At 37.2% G+C, this 20,386-nt stretch overlaps 1 protein-coding gene across 3 annotated transcripts in view; it reads right to left on the reverse strand.

Annotated features, from left to right (window-relative positions):
- Positions 1 to 20,386, reverse strand: part of LOC108969029 (ataxin-1) — a 39,075-nt gene that overhangs the window by 8,818 nt on the left and 9,871 nt on the right. The window contains exon 1 of one of the 3 annotated variants that reach the window (XM_018933498.1): positions 14,002 to 14,112. The exons of the other annotated variants lie outside the window; for them this stretch is intronic. The gene's annotated coding sequence lies outside the window, so the exon portion shown is untranslated. Of the gene's footprint in view, positions 1 to 14,001; positions 14,113 to 20,386 lie in introns of those variants that run through there. 3 annotated transcript variants of the gene reach the window in all.

Here is a 20,386-nt window from a genome sequence, read left to right on the forward strand (position 1 = left end):
GTGCTGAGCGGAGCATGAAAGCAAACAGGTAGATGTGCAACAAGCAAAAAATATTCTTGTTATGCTGGTTTTTCCATCGGCGGCGCAGACGCGCAAGTTCATACTCAGTTGCTGAGCTGCCGCACCACTGTCCCATGTATTTGTAGTTATGTATTTTTGTGTGCAAGCGTACTCATTGGTGGTGTGAGTACATCTTGCAGACGTCTGAGCGACTCGCTGCAGCACAGACTCTGGACTTCTAGTGAGGCTGCGCAGCCAATGTACCATAGACGATGGCGATGGCGATGACGATCGACTGATCGTGTTGGCGTGTCGCGGAGGACGTGTTGAAGCGCTGTTGTGTTGTGTTTGGCCGATCAATATCGTTGGTATCGACTGCTGGCTGGCTGGCTGGCTGGCTCACTAGCTGACTGGTTGGTTGGCCAGCCGTCGACTGTGATTGCAATTATGGGAGTTTTTGGCTTCATCACTTACTGTGTGTGCGTGTGTGTATTTTGTTATTGCCTGCGGTTCGACGTACCTTTGGCCCTTTTCGGTTACTACTTATTGTGCTTGTACGATACTACGATGTACCGACTCTACCTGTGCGATAGCTATAAACGTTTACAAGTTCATGCTGACTACACACACACACACACACCAATACCTATATATGCATACATACAATAGTGTTGTTGTACATCGGTGTGTGTTGATGCTTCGGCAGTTGTTGTTGCTCTAGCTCTTGTTCTTACGTTCTTACGTATTTTTCTTCTTCTACTTGTTGTTGTTGTTGGTGTTGGTATATTTACTTCAAAATTCCGCATACTTGTGCATTTGAATGCGCTATACACTTGAGTTAATGCCATTGTTTTGTATTTTATGGCTTTTGTCTCCTTTTGTACTCCCGTTTGCCTCGTTTTGTTCACCCATTGTTGCTTTTGTTTCGGCTTGAAAAAGCCATAACTGCATTTTGATTTTTTCTTTCGCACCTTTTGGGTAGCGATGCAACAACAACAACAACAACACGTCCACACAATAAGTTTTAAGGTGTAGACTCTCGAGTGCCGTGCCGATCGCTCACAAGGACACCTTAATTCATAAGATCGTCGAACGTGTTGTTGTTGTGATCGATAGGCACCAACGTGAAACGGGTCTAAGCCGCCAATTAGGCTCAGGATGCTGCATTCCTCACGTTCAATCCGTGCGCTTGCCGTTCATAACCTCGCATTCATTCTTCATTTGGATTGGAGTTTTCTTTGATAATAATTATTTTCTGTTTCGTCGGTTTTCTGTGAATAAATTCTTGTGTGTTTACTTTTGTACTGACCGCAATATGTATATATATATGTATATGGATGTGTGTTTCTTAATGTGCGAAGGCGCTGGAATTCCGAGAAATCGCCCAGCACTTCAGCGATTGTGTAAAACATATTTGGATTAATACTTTTGTATGACCGATTTCGTAATGAACTAGAACTATTTATAAAGCGCGTTAATAATTTATAAAAGGAAAAAAGATTTCGAGATTTCTATTGGAGTTTAGGAATAAAAATTTGTTTATTTTAATTCACAAAGTAAAGATATGGCGAGCAACTGGAGGCAGCACAGAAAGCTTTTTCAAATTTTTTTTCTAGTCACTTTTCAAAAAATTTGTATACCAAAAATACTTTAAAGATAGTTTTATTGCACATGTAATAAAAAACATAGAGCCTACAAATCCTGGAACATCCCTGCAAATATGGGAGATAGATGCGTGATCCAAGTATAGGCACGCTTTTTAATAGCCTTTTTTAACAGATCACTCGTGAGTCGTGTCAAGTTGTCATGTTATTTTTATTCAGTATTGCTTAGCATTTCGTCATGGAAAGACTTTCTCCTGAACAACGTTTACAAATTGTTCAACTTTATTACGAAAAAATGGGCTCTTAAAAATTTCCAAGAAGATCCGGCGTTTTCGAGGCAAATTTTGTTCAGCAACGAATCCCATTTCTGGCTCATTGGGTATGTATACAAGCCCCATTTGGGACGAAGAGAAACTTGAAGAAATTCAAGTGCTACCATTACATGCAGTAAAAAAACAGTTCCGTGTGATTTGTGCGCCGGTGGAATCATCGGTCCATATTTCTTCGAAAATGACGCCGATGAGAAAGTAACCGTCAATGACGACCGTTATGATAACCAACTATTTGATGCCTGAAATTGAAGCTCGTGATCGAGATACCTTTAGACTTTTTCATGTGGGGAAACAAAAGGTCTGAAGCGAACAATCACTTCAGGTCTTGCAGCAAAACATCACGCGTGTTACTCGCCAGGTACCAGTCGAAAGTTTTGAGCAAGTCCAGCTCTAAGAGTATACGACGCAGTACCTGCCGGGAGAAGCAGAGAATGAGGAAGACCTCCATTCCGCTGAAATGACCAGGTGAAGAAGGACCTAACTATACGCGGAATCTCCAGTTGGCGTCTTTGACAAATTAGACGTCATATTCATAAGCCCATCCTCAGCTACATTGTCAAATATATCTTTTTCAACCTCTAATCGACGCCCGGTTTCGGAAAAATGTGGACGAGTCAAGCATTGACAGTCTTTATTCCCAAAGCATTAACCAAAATATGTTCGAGTCGATTTATAAGAAATGTTGCCAACTCGACAATTATCAGGCACTGTACCATATATTAGACCTGCCGAAATTATGTGTCGATTCGGTTCCATTTGAGCAATTTAAATGGACCAGCCCGAATCAAATTCATCACATGGCATTATTGGATTTGCTATTGCGAGCTTCACGTATTCACATCAACTTTACGAGATGAAATCATTGAGTACCTATGTAAAACTAAGCAAGTACTTTCTAAAAATTTTAAAAGTGATAATCAAGATATTACTTTATGTCCTTTTCAGTATATTTAATCAAATTGAATGTTCTCAAAACTTAGGGAAAATACTTATATGTAGACTCTAAATTCTTGCGACCAATTGGCTGTCGTATTTCTGGAAATTAGTCACCCAAACTTTACGCGCATTGTGTTCATATTAGGTCTTGTTAAAAATAGTGATCGTCCGACAACAACATCGATTTATAGCACTCGCTATTTATGATAATGGCATTTCCTGTCTCATTTCGAAAGAAATAATACCCAAATGTTAGAGCCATACCACATTCCGCAACAAACGGACAATTTTTGGGGAAGCAATTGCGTTTGCTGAATCATACGAGGTTCTGTCTCTCCACAATAGCGACAATTTTATTTTTTGACCAAGCTATTAAGCCAGGAGTAGGCCTAAACTCAGAAGATGGTATTTTCGATAAACGTGACTTTGTAAATATTTCGCAGAACGTGAATTTGCGTAATAATCTTAGAAAAAATGTCAAGCATTGTACCAAAGTGACAGGATGAGATGGTAAAGTTTACTGAAAAATTCTCACAAAATTTGAGACAAATTCGAAAACAAACATGACGGTCACGAGCTATCAAAGCCAAGTCAGCCCTAATGGTATACGCTATATTTTTGGCCTGTAATTTTGTCAATTGCCCGTCTTTGCTACCTTAACTATTATCAATAGTTAGTGACTTATAAATAAGTTGAAGTTTGATTAGAAATTCGAAAAGACTTTTTTGACTACTCAATATTTGCTTTAATTAAATGGATCCAGGAGCGGTTAGTAGTGATAGCTTAAGGTAGCTTTAAACCGGGCGCGGCTTCTTTTGCGCTTACGCTAAATATTAGGAACACTAAATATAGTGAAAGGCAATCGGCCAAACGAGAGCATATCAGTCCCCAATCATGCCAAAAATAAATTTAATAATTTTCATTTATTTTATCTGTACGAGTCATCGAGAAATACACTAAACTTGGCAGCTGCTTTATTGAAGTCCCATTCATTTGCAAATAAAAACAATTAATTTAAATAAAACAAGTAAGGAAGGGCTAAGTTCGGGTATCACCGAACATTTTATACTCTCGCATGATAAAGTGATAACCGATATTTCATTTACATATTTTTTATTTTGCTGTAAAATTAATTAGATTAGATCAATTTGTGTACTTTGAGTATTGAATTGTATTTTCATTTAATTTAATTGTATTGAAAAGTTATAGTCCGATCACGACAATTTTTCCACAAGGGATACCTCAGCTCAAATACCATATTTGTGTAAAGTTTTATTCCGCTATCATCATTGGTTCCTAATGTATATATTATATAGAGAAGGCATCAGATGCAATTCAAAATAGCGTTATATTGGAAGAAGGCGTGGTTGTGAACCGATTTCCCCCATATTTCGTACATGTCATCAGGGCGTTAAGAAAATATTATATACCGAATTTCATTGAAACCGGTCGAGTAGCTCCTGAGATATGGTTTTTGGTCCATAAGTGAGCGACGCCACGCCCATTTTAAATTTAAAAAAAAGCCTGGTGTAGCTTCCCATCATTTCTTCCGTAAAATTTAGTGTTTCTGGCGTTTTTTGTTAGTCGGTTAACGCATTTTTAGTGCTTTTCAACATAACCTTTATATGGGAGGTGGGCGTGGTTATTATCCGATTTCTTCCATTTTTTAACTGTATATGGAAATACCTGAAGGAAACGACTCTATAGAGTTTGGTTAACATAGCTATAGTAGTTTCCGAGATATGTTTAAAAAACTTAGTAGGGGTCCCTAATGGGATCCTTTGTGCCAAATTTCAATTTAATATCTTCATTTATGGCTTAGTTATGACACTTTATAGGTTTTCGGTTTCCGCCATTTTGTGGGCGTGGCAGTGGGCCGATTTTGCCCATCTTCGAACTTAACCTTCTTATCTTCAAGAAATACGTGTACCAAGTTTCATCATTATACCTCGATTTTTACTCAAGTTACAGCTTGTACGGACGGACAGACGGACAGACAGACATCCGGATTTCAACTCTACTCATCACCCTGATCACTTGGGTATATATAACCCTATATCTGACTCTTTTAGTTTTAGGACTTACAAACAACCGTTATGTGAACAAAACTATAATACTCTCCTTAGCAACTCTGTTGCGAGAGTATAAATATATTATTTTCTTCCAATATCCGTAAGCTTTGCTGCTAATAAAATGTTGTAGTATTTTTTCATCGCTGGTATTTTGCTTTGAAAGCCGCAAGGCGCGATAACATACATATTTCCAAGATAAGCGTACCTTTTTTTATTGCTTTTATTGTTATTGCTTTTTTCATTCCTACATTTGTATGCATTTATGTGTATGTGTGTTATTATTTGCTTAATTCGATTTTTTCGTTTTTTGTTTTTTTTTAATTCTTCACCGTTGAATAGTTGCAGAGAAAGTTCACCCGCACTCCACACCCTGCTGCTGCTGCTACGCTGTCACAGCAAATATGGAACTTTTATTAATTTTTTTTTATTTTTGTTTTTATTGCTGTTTTTGTTTTTGTATCGGTTTTATTTTTGCGCTCTGTTCACTTTCTCCCTCCGCGCAGCCGAATGTACCGAGTGTGGAGCAGAAAGCTGAACGCTGGCTGGTATGTAGTGTGCTTCCTTGTTTGTTTGCGATAGCCGAGTTATTTCATAACAACAATAACAATAGCAATAACAAAGTACACTACTAAATGCAGGTACCCCATGGAGTCAGCTACAAACCCAAACACACACGCACACATACACATCCATAGTAAAAAAATAAATAAATATATATGTATGTATGCATGAGCACGAAGCGATTTGCACTCATACTCGGTATCTAGCCATAGCCAAGTCCATAAAGCTTCGCGATTGAATTTTCGTTGTTTACTAGACACACACACACATTCGTCCATACATATGTATGTATGTATGTCGAGCTGTGTCGTTTGTGCTCGTACCTACTCTCGTAGTGGCTTTGTTGGCCGTTTACATAGTACGAGTATAGTAGTAGTGTCATTGCCAAGGCTAACAACATGGCTTGATAACTGAAACAAGTTAATTTCTTCGGCGGCGGCGTCGTCGTGCAGCCAGCGTCGTCGCAATCGTTGACGTGATTTTGTTGTTGTTGTTGTTGTTTCTCTTCTTCTTCTTCGTATTTTTTGTATGAACGACTTTCTTCTTTTTCTTTTTATTTTTGCTGCAGACTGGTATGGTTTTTGTTGTTGTCGTTTAGCAATACAGCACAGCTTCCTCCGTTGTTTCCAGTGGCCATTTCACAGCTTATTCTTTCGCCTCGATTTTATCGTTGTTGTTATTAGTATTACTTTTTTTTAATTTTTGCCCGCTCTTATACTCTTTCGCTTGCCGCCTCATCAGAAAACAAAAGAAACCACAAATCGTTTTGTGGTTTACATATTTCTGTAGTAATAGTAATTTGCCGCGGACTAGTAGTGGCTGTATGTGTATGGTTGTGTGTGGGAGCGGGGGTGTGAAGATGAAGTGTTTCGACATTTTTCTTCGGTCATATGCAATCAAGTTTGCCCATGTTTCAGAATAACCCAAAGCAGCAGTGGCGTGATGGAGGAGGTTAGGAATGCTCGAAGTGTTTATACTCTTGCAACATGTTGCTACAGAGCATAATAGTTTTGTTCGCCTAACGATTGTACGTGTCACCAAAACCTTATCGAGCTAGATAGGGGGTGATATGTAAATGATCCGCCCTCTAATAACTTAATCTTGAACCACTTAAACTACAACAACCAAAGTCGCCTACCGCAAATATTATAAAAACTTCAGTGTGAATATAAATGAAATTGGATGATAACCCCGCTAAGTCCCCATAGACTGTAAAAATTACTGAATTACTGAAATTTTGAAAATTACTCAAATTTTACCCCCGAGAAGGTATGAGCTGCCACCTTATGGCCAAAAACTATCCAAGTCCAAAGAAAGCTGTTCAAGCCCCTAGGTTACAAATATTTGGGCCCCAGTACTTATAATTGACTGAAGATACTTCCCTGGCTTTATTACTTGCAAGTTTCAAGAGTAATAAATGTTCGGTTATACCCGAACTTAGATCTTCCTTACTTGTTCATTACCATTTTTAAAACAGAGGCTGAGAGGCTATACAACTCGCATACCATAAATATAGTATAATTGATAAACAAATGGTTTTATGCCTGCCTTTCGAGGTGTTAAAGTATATTGCTTTTTCTCATATTTTCCTAAGGAATTCGCTATAAATAATTATTTAATACCCATTAAATATCCATTGAAATATTTTAAATATGTCTGAAAGTATACACATGGGCAAATCCCGCCTATCTCCTTTTCCGAATCCTTTTTTTAAGCTCTTCAACGAAATTCATAATCTGAACAAATTTGACTCGGACTCGGAAAAATAGAAATGCGCTCCAAAATTGAGCCGAAAGCAAAAAAAAAAACCTTTCTTCGATTAATGGGATCTGTCTTACCATGAATTCGTTCCAGAGAGTCAAACGGTTAGAAGTTTACCTTAGCAATTTTGAGATGTTTTTTGTAATAAACAAACGACCGGATTGATTAGTGATTATACTGGATATAGAAAGCGTAAAAAGTTCTAATCTAACCGATTAATGACCCATAATATCATGTTGTACAGCATCTACTTAGTCGGAAACTGATTTCGTAGTTCTAAATCATTATAAAAAGCCTTCAAGAATACTTAAAATTACCGTATTATAGCTTTAATTCAAAATTCAGTGTAACACAACAGAGTCTCCTGTTGCTCTCTCCATTAGGAAGTCATTTCCGCGAGTATATTTAAAAAGAACGTTTATGGACAAGTGGAACGGGATACAAGGCCATATTATCCGTATATATAATAAATTTTGAGCCCCACTAGCTAAAACTCAAAAAATTCCAAAAATATGTATTGTTATCTTTCGACTTCATTCACCGAGTCATGCCATTATTTTGTATACAAATAATAAAATCCCTCTCCAAGCAGTGTTAATTAATTTGCCCTACACCTTTGTTGCATCATTTATTTTACGCTACATCTCCAACGCTCACCTACTCCTTCGGTCCTGCGCTCACTTCACCGACTCCACAAGCCAACAACATGTGCTGACACAGTCACTGCCCCCTATTTACTCATGAAATACGATTAAACTAACAATGCGCCCACATTAACATAAAATGGACGGCAGCTACATGACAACAAAGCCAATGACGACAAAGCCGTTCGTTGCCGACTCCTGGTCGTTGGTAACCACGGAATGCCAAGCATGGTTCACATAATAACAAACAATATACTACATATTTGTTTGTACGCTACAATGGATAAGTATTTAACCTGTAGAATGTAGGGAGGGTACATTTGTAAATGAGAAAAAGTTTACAATATGACTCGTTTGGAAGTGCTGGATTCAGCGAGATCTTTTAAAGTATGTCGTCAAAATTTTAGAATACTACTGTAAAACTACTACTATGGGTACTGTAAGTGGATATCACCTCTCTCTCGCTCCCTGGTTTTTGACAGCACGGTCTAAAATTTTGTGTCATTTATACGAGAGTTTTTTAGAGATTTCGTATTCGGTCCTTAGTCTTCTTTCACTAGCTTTTCTGGGGTTTATATTTGAACCTAATCAACATATACCATCTTATCAAATTTTGCCCGGACTGGAATTTTTAACCTTTGGGGAAATTTACAATGTCTTTCCTTAAAATTCTGTGCTTTCGGCTACGGAATCATTGAAAATCTTTCAGAAGTGGATTGTCTGTGAAGGTCGCGAAGTCATGGAAATTTACTTCACGCGCGTCGTCTATCCACCAATGTCAATGACAATAACATCGCAAAACTTAAATAAACAGTGCTTGAAAATCGTCTTATTGGCATCCGAGAGATAGCAGAGGATCATCTCAATACTTCTAATGGTTCGACTCAACATATTTTGGTTAATATTAAAGTGTGAAGCGTGTCAATGCTACACCTGTGCCAAAAGACTTATCTTCTGCAAAAACGAAATCGATTATAATATATTCTAGGGTTTATGAATATGGTGTCGAAACTGTTCAACGATCCAGCTAACGCTACAAAAATCAGCCATCCGTGAAAAAATAAAAATTCGCTGAAATTCAACTATTTGAGGAATAAGAACTGGATTGACTTAGGGCCTATTTTGAATGAATGTGATAATAATTATTTCTATTAAAATACGTGAAAAAATTTGATTTGATCACATAGTACTACATATGTATATCGGGTCTTACAGTTTTACGAAGCCATTAAATAGATGAACGCTTAGTAAAAGCTATACTCTTCCAAAGTATACTAAGTCTAACATTGCCTGTTGAAAAACGACCAATACTGAAAAATATTGTTGATAATCGTATTTTTGCTTAATAAACCGCAGGAAATGCCTAGAGCAGGACACCAAGGAGACAATGTAGTACCTCATGTGCACTTGTCTCGCATTGGTAAAACTACGCTGTAAGCATCTGTGGTCTCCATAGTATGATACACTGGGGGAAGTAATGAGGGCGCAGAGTCTGTTAAATTTCAGACATTCTAAACGATTACTACTCCTCTTGGACTTAGCAAGTGAACTCCATCTGGTATCGAAAGGAACAAACTGGTCTATGCGTGGCTTATTGGCCTACCAGATTAACTTAACCTAAGCTATTTGCTTAATCAATGAAATGATTTAGAATATCATATCATTTATAAAAAAAAATGGGGGATTTAGTTGCGAGCTCAGTCTAAAGCTTTTCCAAGAACCAGCCAACACACTTCAGCGCTCATCCTGAAACCGTCAAATTTACGACTGGGTAACTACGCGTACACATTATAATTATATCTTGTAAGTGTGTATGATAAATAATCTAAGTAATAACGTAATTTTTTGTTTACTATCTTTTCGACTACAAATACAACACGCCGCTGCGCTGGTGCGCTGGTGCAGCCCAGCAACCGCCCGACTTGCACTTACACCAATGCATACTTGAGAAGGTTTCTTGCAACGAAGACACCATACGAACAATCACAACATTAACCACAGCAACAAGAACAGCAACAATGGCAACTACAGTGGCTGGTAAAATGCCTACTTTTTTACAAACAACAAACACTTAACTTAATCATTTCTATATTTACGCTTAAAGCGCGCTTGGTATGTGGAAAAACTGGGTACGAGTATGACTGCGCTCAATGTAGATAGTAATATGTACTATATGTATAAAAGCTGCGGAAACGGGTTCTGGCACGGAAAAGCCAAAGAACACGCCACAAACCGTGTCGTGGAATCAACGGACCCCGCTGGCATTTTGTGGAGCTTCGCGCCGACTCCACGACTATGACGAGTCCGCATGGTGTGCAAGTGTGTTGTTATGCGTACGAAACGTAAACGTGGCGTAAATTGTTATTGGGTTGTAGTAAATGCGCGTGTGTATGCAGGTGAAGGGAAGTGAAGGGCTGTGAGTGATGGAATGCGGTGAGGCATTACAGTGTGGCATGCTGTTTTGGTGGCAACAAAATGGCCTTGAACAAAAGAAGAAGAAAACGAGGAAGAGTATAGTCCAGTAGCTGGAAATAATAACACGTAAGTGCGTTTGAAGTGGAGCTTACTTACATCGTAGTATACAGGGTAATTATTTCGATTCGGTTAAGTAAGCAAGTAATAAATTAACTAAAGTGGGTGGAGGTTGCAAGAAAAGTCAAGAGATTATTTATTTGCTTAACGTTGACATCAAGTGTGTTTAGGGCCACAATAATATTAAAAATATATTGAATTAATCGTTTAGGGTGGAGACAGTGTTTAACTGGCATTTTCTGACCTCAATGCCGTAGTCACACTGCTTCGCTATGACGTTGATTACAAATATACAATGAAGGGAGGAATGAGGAAGCACCCTGTTGCCAACGGCTCCTAGTATAAGAATTGGCAAACATATAAACTTCTCGAAAGTCTATTCGCTAGTGATAGTGACTTTGCGGCTTGTCTCCAACATTTGACTTAATTTATTAGGGGACTTTTGGAAGTAACGAAATATAATTGTGTTTTTTTTTGTGAGATCGGTGTCCATACTATTTGAAAAGCGCTAGGCCCCTTTTCTCAATTTTATCCGATTGGAACCTAGTCGGTTCTCCGATGTCTGCCTGCGTTCTGGCGTTGGACCTTTCGGTCTCCAGTGAGCTTGAGTGGCTTGTGCGACTGCGAGATCCTTCTGGCCCAGAGTGAATATTAGTAAAATAACATTTACTCTGAAGCTCTTTGTGAGCTAGGTGAAATCATCTTATTTATTTTTAAAATAAAAATGAAATCATCTTATCACGACCTTTTCTATTGCTCAACTTTGCCAGACTTTGCCAGTTTGAAATATCACACTTTGGCAAACCCAGCGATTTGCTGGGATTGATATTAACCACATTAAATTAAATTTTTGGTAAGCACAAAATGATTTACCGATCGATGAGGATATGGTGATCAACCCTTAATAGTTTAATTGTAACACAAAGGATGATTTTTTGTCCATGTGTGATTCATCGATCTTGGATCACCCCCACGACCTGGCCTAACCTAGCCTAGGGTCGAAAAATTCATAAACCCACGTCTCGTCACCAGTAGCAATGCGTTTGATGAATATAGAATCCTCAGCTGTGTTGTACAGCATCTCTTATCCGACCTTTATAAGAAGTCGAGTCTAGCTTTGTATACGCTTCATATCCAAAACAGTAAACAAAATGTATTGAGTCGATCCATATGAGACGTTGGAATTCTCAGGATGATTTTTTATTTCGTCATTACGTAGGAGAATGGATGGATCTCGAAAAATACAGGTTTTCGATGACTTCGATGAATGACGCCCTTATATGTTTTATGCCACTGAAGAAGTTGAGTTCGTGATAAATTAGACTCCACTAAACATCCCAGTAACATTTTTAACAAATTCGTAGCTGTGATTCAATTGAAAACTCAAATTTCAAGCAAACTCGTTCTTCAATACAATTTTTTCCATGGCAAACGTAACAAACTGGTATTAGAAAAAGGTTATACTAGTTCGATTCTGTTATATCGTCTAGTCCGGGTCAAATTTGATCAGATGGTAAGATGGTAATATTTCAGTGAACCTCGGCCGGGATTTGAATGCATCTATGACAGTCATCTACTTGGAACAGATGTATTCACTCTTATAAGCGGTCTTATCGTGAAGCAAACCGTTTCACGATGAAAAACATAATACTTTGAAGTTTTTCATTATATGTATCTGGTATTTGAATGAACTCTTAGTATTTATTACGACAGAGAAGTGGGCGATGAGATCTCGGAGGTGGGGCTTGAGCTTTGCATACTTGCAAGATATTTAAAGAAAAATAATGGAGAGTTGTTGGAAGGGAAAAAGTAGCTCAAAAAATATATAGCAGAAAAATTAATGACACAATTGATCCTGAGATCGCTAGAATATTTAACCATGCTTCAAACCCAAAATTTAAGGAGCAGCTTCTATATGGTTATTACCATAATTGTCTTCAAACTTGTCATAAATTCATAAATTGTAGAATGTTATCTTCCTCTTCTTTTATTGTCTATTCTGCGATTTTGAAATTTTTTGGCTTTACCCTGTATCCACACATGCGAGAAAGAATGCTTACATATCCTGACCAATAAACAAAAACCCCACCAAAAAAGCGCAAACGAAGCAAGTGAAAGATGAAAACAAACAACTTCTACAAAATAAATGCATGCCAACAACTGGCAAGTACATATTTACAACAATTCGCCTCTCACACGCGAGTGCTTTCACGCTCTCGGCCGCATGCTTGCTCTCTTTTATGCTCAACAAATTCACACAGTTGCTACTCAACGGATTTTCTTGGCCGTCGTCAGGTTAGCCTTGCCCGTAGGCTGGCTGTTGTTATTATTGTTGCTGCTTCAGCTTCTGATTGGAGTATTCAGCTGCACAGAACCGGTCTATTTTTAGCCAAAAGCCATGGCTAATCAATGTAACTTTTAATGTTTGTCTGGAAGTGTCCGGGCTCTACGCTGCGAACTAACGACGCAGCGCACATCAATACGTTTTTACATTACAATAAAAGCGTGGCATAATATGGTTATGCGTTTTATTATTTACATATGTAAAGTGTGTGTGTGTAGTAATAAGTAGTAGTTTATTGGTAGTAATATTTTTTTTTTACTAGGAAGGCACTGCAGCAGCAAAAATAACACAGCGTCATTAAATAAATTTACATAGAAAAAAAATTAAAGAAATTAAAAAAAAAACAATATTAGAAACAGTCTTAAAATTAAAAAAAAATTAACAAAAGAAATAAAAATTAAAACAAATAAATTTGTAGCATAATAAATTTATAAAAATATAAAAAGTTCAAGAAATTTAGAAATTTAAAGAAAATTAAAAAAAGAATAAATTAAAAAAATAAATGAAACAATTCGATAGTAAAATAAAATTGTAACCTCTATTAAAAATTAATAAAATAAATATAACGAAATAAAAAAAAACTGAGAAAAACTAAAAAAAAAAAATAAAAGAATTAATTCGGTACCATAATAAAATTTAATCCTTATAAAAAAATGTATAAATTTAAGAATTAAAATTTTAAGAACTAAAAAATTTAAAATAAAAATGAAAAAATTAATTTGGTAGCATAACAAAACTTTTGCCTTTATAAAAAAATTTATAAAATAAATTTAAAGAAAAAAATAAAATAAAAATAATTTGGGAGCATAACAAAATTTAAACCTTTATAAAAAATTATTAAAATTAATTTAAAGTAAGTTTAAAAAAATTCGACAAATTTTAGAAATTAAAAAAATACAAATTAAAAATTAAAAACAAATTAATATAGTAGCTTAATAAATCTTAACTTCCATGAAAAAATTAATAAAATATATTTTAAGTAACAAATTAAATAAATTTAAAGTAAATAAAAAAATAAAAAATAAATTTTGTAGCCTAATAAAATTTTAACCTTGAAATAATTAATAAAATAATTAATAAATAAAATTAAAGAAAACAATAGGAAAAAATTAATTATTCCAAAAATTGTTAGCATAATAAAATAACAACCAATTATGGCAGAAAAAAAAAAAATCAGCGAAACAAGCGCCGCTTGCATCTCACATTTATACATACTTAGTACATGTGTTGCATACCACTCATACGCCCCGCCGTCTCCTGCTTACACATGCAAGAAGTCGCTGTGGTGGCGTTGAAATTGTCTAAATTGTTGTTGTTGTGCTTCATTTCATATTTTAAACGATTTTCTGATATCTAAATTTAAATTTTTATTTCTTAATTATTATTTTTTTTATTATTTTTTATATAGTTTCTTTTTTTTAATTTTGTATTATTGCTTTTTAATTAATTTTAATTTACGTTTTCTTATTTATAATTGTTTTTTTAATATTTACTGTAATTTTTACAATATTTTTTAATTTATTCATTTTGATTTCAACCTTTTTTTTATATACATATATTTTTAAATTTCTTCCATTTAAATTTTTTTTATTTATAATTTTTTTTTACATTTTTTGCTTGCTGCAATTTTTTAAAATACACAATCGGTAAGCGAAATTGAAAACGGCATGGCACACAATTTGTATACATTTACACATTCATTTATACACAATAAACACTTCAATTTGTTATGCAATCTAAGCGCTTTCAATGCGAGCGACCGGCCATCCATCAAGCAATCATTTGTTATGAGTGTGTTTTTTCATATAAAAAAAATGTAATGCAAAAAAATTAAACACAATTTTTTTACTTTTTTTTCATCGCCTTATTTCTGCTTTGTGCGAATTTCATATGATTTATTTTTTGTTTTCATATTTTTTCTGGGCTTTCTTGTCCGCCTAACCGCTTTTTCAACGCTTTGCACGTTCTTATTGTATTACTTTGCATTCATTTATACGCTTTATACAGTTTTTTTTTTTTTTTTCAAGATTTTTGCCTTTATTCAGCTTTTGCTTCATTCTTAACGTCCACGCTGTGTGTCCGCATATTTTATACAATTTTTCTGTTTATAGCCTTTTTATTGCATTTTTTAATTCTCGCAATTTTCGGTTTTATTTTTTAATTTTTTTTATTTTTATTTTTTGTATGCTTTTTGCTGCTGTTTTTGTTTATTTTCTGCTGCTTTGCATTTCTTGCAAATCAACCACACACACGCACACAAGGCTCAATTGCTGTCGGCAACAACACGCTGAATATCGTTATAATTCGCATCCGTCGTGGCTGACGCCGCCACCGCTAACATGTTTGCTGTGTCGTTGTGTCTGTTGATTTTTGTTGTGCGCGCCTCCACACGTCACGTCACGTTGTGCCGGACAATATGATTGCCACTGGAATTGAGATTCGTGCGCTGCAAACTGGCGAATGCGGCTACTTAAGTCTACTTATGAGTGCGTGTTTGTGTGTCTGCCGCAGTACAAAGTCGCACAATACAACAGTCGGCTGCTTTGTCTGCATGTTCGTCCGTCCGTCCGTACGTCTGTTCATAAGCCACCGCCTCAATGGAGTTCTTTCTTTATTTATTTTATTGGTGACTGCCAAATGCGGTGAATAATGTTATTATTAATGCTAGTGGCGTTCGTGTTATTGCTATTATTATTATTATTTGTTGTTGTTATTGTTTTCATTATTGTAATTGTGGCTGGCGTTTTTGTTGTCATTGTCGCTGGTTTTCGTTTTCATTTGCGTATCCACGAAATAATTTCTGCTGAGCAATCAGCAATCACACACGAGCATGACTCCGAACGAGCTGGCCGACCGTGATGCAAACGTGCGCGCCGCCTTACAACATCCACGGCGCGTAGACTTCTGAATTGAAGCGAAATGAATTCGCACTCGCTGGCAATAGCAATTCGATGGCTGGCTCTTGGCAGTTGGTGTGCGCCCTACTAGTCCCTACCAACGGGCCATAGACTGTGGCGCGTGTGAGCGGCGCAGTTATAAATACTTGGTTACACACGTACAAATAGCGGCAATCAGCAACTCCCCACAACCTAAGTCTTCTAGGCAGTGCGCGAGAATGACGTTCGACTGGACGAACTTGGTAAACGAGGTGACACCTCGCTGGCGTAACCGAATCCGTCCGACCAAACAAGGCATACAAAGTCTTCGAAGGCATAATATTTTTGTTGTTATTTTTTTGCAGCACACACAAACAGCAACAGAAAATGTGTAAATGTGCACAAAAACAACAATACTCAATTTCTATCGCAGTTATCAACAAAGCGTCGGTGTGCGTAAACTGGTATGCGAGTGTGCGCGTGGGTGTGTGTGGGCGTTGGGCGGTTCGAACCAACTTACAGTGGCTGGCGCATCCAATAATGGAGCGGTACAGGCCACAATATGCGACGTATTTTAAGAAAAATATTAGCTACTTGTTACGTAAATGCAGCTCACTCCTCGGCACGCCGATTAGATTACATGAAAGGATAACGGCATATCATGCACTTGCCATACTTACATACACATGTATGTGTCTATATGTGTGTAGGTGAGTAAATATGCAATCGATATAAAGAGTAAATAAAGGTTGAATCTATTTTTGTTGGTAATATAACCTCAAGGGCAGATTTGGGTACCACATGTGGTTGCTTAACGGTACATTGAATTTTGATTGTGGTAGGAGAGAAAGATTAAGGCGCTTAGTTGCATTGAGGAAAAATCGGCAGTTAAAAACTTTTGACTGTAAGGATGAACCCCCCGTGTGTGTTAACTCGAACTTCCGTAAAACTAGTTCGAGATGAAAACTACTATTTAAGTAGTTCAGAATTCGTTTCTTCTATTGGTAATCAAAAAATTACAATCAAAGCTCTATAGATCCTTCTTTGCTGATGATAAGGTTACACCGTATTTGCTTGGTCGCCAAAAACTCAACCATAGTATACCAGGGGTACCGCGGGCAGGTGAGAGTGACATTTAGAAGGGATAGGCTATATTTTCGCATCACCCATCTAAGCACTTTGGAAAAATGTAAATACTATACTGGCGATGAGTCTTGGATCTATGCCGATGGAAATAGACGATCAATCGATAGTGGCAAAGCTGAGCCAAACCCGAAAAAATCACGTCAGAGCAGATTAAAATTCAAGGTGATGTTGACAGTGTTCTTCGTTTATCGAAGTGTAGTGCATTCCGAACTCCTTCCAGCCAGCCAAACTGTGGAGAAGGAATACTACTTGAGTGTTATGCGTCGTTTGTAGAAGCTTTTCGTAAACAGAGGCCGGAATTATAGGCCGACAACTCTTGGTTTTTGCGTCAAGATATTGTATTGAAGTTTTTGTATTGAGTTTTTCGCCAAATTTTCAACTAATATCGTGCCTCAACCACCATATTCGCCTGATTTAGCTCCGCGTGTCTTCTGCCTATTCCGCAAACTCAAAAGACCGCTCCGGAGGAATATTTTTGAGTCAACTGGAGACATTAAACGCGTATCGCTCGCGCCTTGAAGGCCGTTCCGGAAATTGACTATAACGATTGCTTCGAGGATTGGAAAAAAAATTGGCACAACTGTATTAGGGCCAAGGGAGATTACTTTGAGGTGGCCGACGTAGATTTGAAGAATTAATTACGAATCTATAGTAGTTCTATAGTCTATAGTCTAAAGTTCCATGGATGCGTGTACATTTGTCCTTTTGTAATTGGTTAAATCATAACAGTAAATATAGTAACATGTTCAGAGGCTATATTTGATACTTTGTTACATACTTAGACCGCACTCAGGATCACATTCATGCCTCCCTTGTGAAGCTGCTTCGTCGACGGTTGTTCCAGAACTGAAAGTCATTTCATCTCCCGAAATTTATGAAAATCCATTTATACAAGTACAAAAATAAGAAACCAATTCAATGCTGAAAAAGTTTCCATCAGCATGTGGGTACATTTAGGGCAAATCGACGCTGTCATATGACAACCGCTTTGAAATCACATGCCGACTGTATACAAAGTGCGCCAATATGTGTGACCTCCAGCTGATTTCTATGGAGACCAACTTCACTTTTGTTGCTATTTGTTTTTGCTGCTTTTTTTGCTCTTTTTGCATATAACTACTACAGAACTGATTTGCGCATGCCTCACGAATGCTTCAAATCTTTGTTGCTTTTGCCTTGTCGTCTGCAAATACTTTTCCATCATGCTTTTGTTGCTTTGTGCATTTCATTCGTTTCCTTTCGGAATGTTTATTTATTTCCTCTTCAATTTTGTTGTTGGTGTGATTGTTGTTTTGCTATCGTGTTTGTTGCTGCGAAAGCTTTTACTATTTTTACACACGACCACGCGCCTTCGCGTGGTCCTGGATGACAGCTTCGACACTTCTGAATGGGCCTTGGTCATACAAACAAATGCAGCCACACACACTTACAACCTATATATAGCATAGTTTTGTGCGCCATGCGCCACACGGTGGCAAAGCCATGCCATTTTTGATTAAAATAAAAACGAAACAGAAATACGAAGTTCACTCGAGGTTCGCAGGGCGCTGCCGGGAAGTGCGGCTTTTGATGACTGGCACGTGGCACACAACAGTAGTCAAAGGCAAACGAAAATTTCATTCAGTCATACAACAAAATCGTAAAAAAACAACAAAAATGGGGAAATAATAAAGAGTAAAAGAGTAGGGAAAGCAACCAAAACAAAGCGAAATAACGTTGAGATGTCAATCGGATAAGCACGCACACACATAATTTAAGGTCACCCAGTGACAAAAACAATTCCACGAATTTTTAGACCAGATTTCCGATTGCCCAAAAGTTGTTTGTTTACCAGATGACTTATATAAATTTCGATAACCCACGGAAAGTTTTTCATAAATAAATATACGTATAATATATATTGACACATCAACCAGTAAATATATTTTGTAGAAAATATTTATCAGTATTTAACGTAACGCAATCTCACTCCGGAAATGCAATATTCAGTTGTACCGAAGCAAAAAAATCCTTCACAAAAAAGTTTTCCATACAAGAATTTGTTTGTCAATCATTGGTTTGTTTCTATGACAGCTATGAATATGCAAAAGTGACCCGATATCCGTAAAAAATGTGCAGCTTCTTAAGGAGAAAAGCGCGTAGGCAAAACTTCATATCAATATCTCAAACACTAAGGGACTAGTGACTGACAGAGCACCTTCTCAAAAGTGTTAATTCTGTCATAAGTACAATACTACTACGGAACGGAACAAAAATCAATTTAAGTCTTATACAACAACTGTATTGGGAGTATTGAAAGGCGTAAAAAATGTTCCTTCTCATCCCAGTGAAGGCTGGACATTCGCATAGACTATATCACTGCCGCTTCTCATCCTCCGCACATGCTCTACATTTCGACGAATACACCGTCCCACTTTCTGAAGGTGGGGTCTAAAGGACAGGTGCCCTGTAATAACAACGACCCTTCAAGGCTTCAAACGACCCTTGAAGGCGGGTCCCGAGAGGACCAGCTCGTCTTCCTTTTCATTTCCTTCTATTCCTATATAACCGGGCACACAGATGATATGCACCGATTTACCTGCTAAAAGTCTAGTTCTTGTCTGCTTGCATAACCTAATGCAATGAGACTTAATATTGAAGCTACGAATAGCCTTAAATGCCGTTTGGATATCCAATATAATGGTTATAGACTTGCTGGTTAGAGTAGAAGCCCCCTTGGCACGATCTTATATATACCCAAAACTGCAGCCTGAAAGACTGAATTGTAGTCATTTAGTTGACTTCTGTGTATGGATTATTACAGAGGACACTTGGTTTTGTACCTCTGTCACGCTTTGATTCGACAGTGAATATGTAGATCTTGCCGTTGGAGGTGTTGATCACAGAACCATTTTTCCAATCTTCTCTACTGGGGAATATGTATTTAGTTAATCGTGGATCTCCCTTACTCGATCGAAATACCAGCTAAACCCGATTACATAAGCAAGGTCGAGTATGATACCATGCCCGTAGTAAAGATTGGCCAGGCTCCATTGGCCTAAAATCATAAGCCGTCTGGCCGTAAGCATTGCCACATACTTCATATGTGTATGTATTGGCCGGATGTTAAGGATAAACTCCAAATCCTTAGTTGACATAGTTTTCATTTCGACCGTAATCCCCAGCAAGCAGGCCCATAGCACTTTTTTCACTAATTCCATACCGCTGTACCATACGTTAGTATTGGGCGGACGACGCTTGTAAAATAGATCAAGTGAGGTTGTGTAACCCACTTTGGGGCAATAGCACTTCTACAGGAGTTCCAAATCAAAAGACTTTGGAAGTCATGTTCTCCAGATCCGACAGTATGTGGTGAGAGATATACATAAGTAATACTTAGCTGATTAGAAAATTTAGTCGAATTAACCAATCTCTTAAAAGTGATGATAGTGAATAAAGTTCCAAGGGGCTTTTGGTTTAAAGCACAACTTTTCATGGCTGTATCTCCAAAACTGTCAACTGGAATCTTGAAAACAACATTCTAGAGATGTTGTAGAATTAAATAAAACAATAAAACGAACGATCTTTTGAAGTCGTGA

Source organism: Bactrocera latifrons, unplaced genomic scaffold (genome assembly GCF_001853355.1).
Source record: "Bactrocera latifrons isolate USDA-ARS-PBARC rearing strain unplaced genomic scaffold, ASM185335v1 scaffold_238, whole genome shotgun sequence".
Classification (NCBI taxonomy): domain Eukaryota; kingdom Metazoa; phylum Arthropoda; class Insecta; order Diptera; family Tephritidae; genus Bactrocera; species Bactrocera latifrons.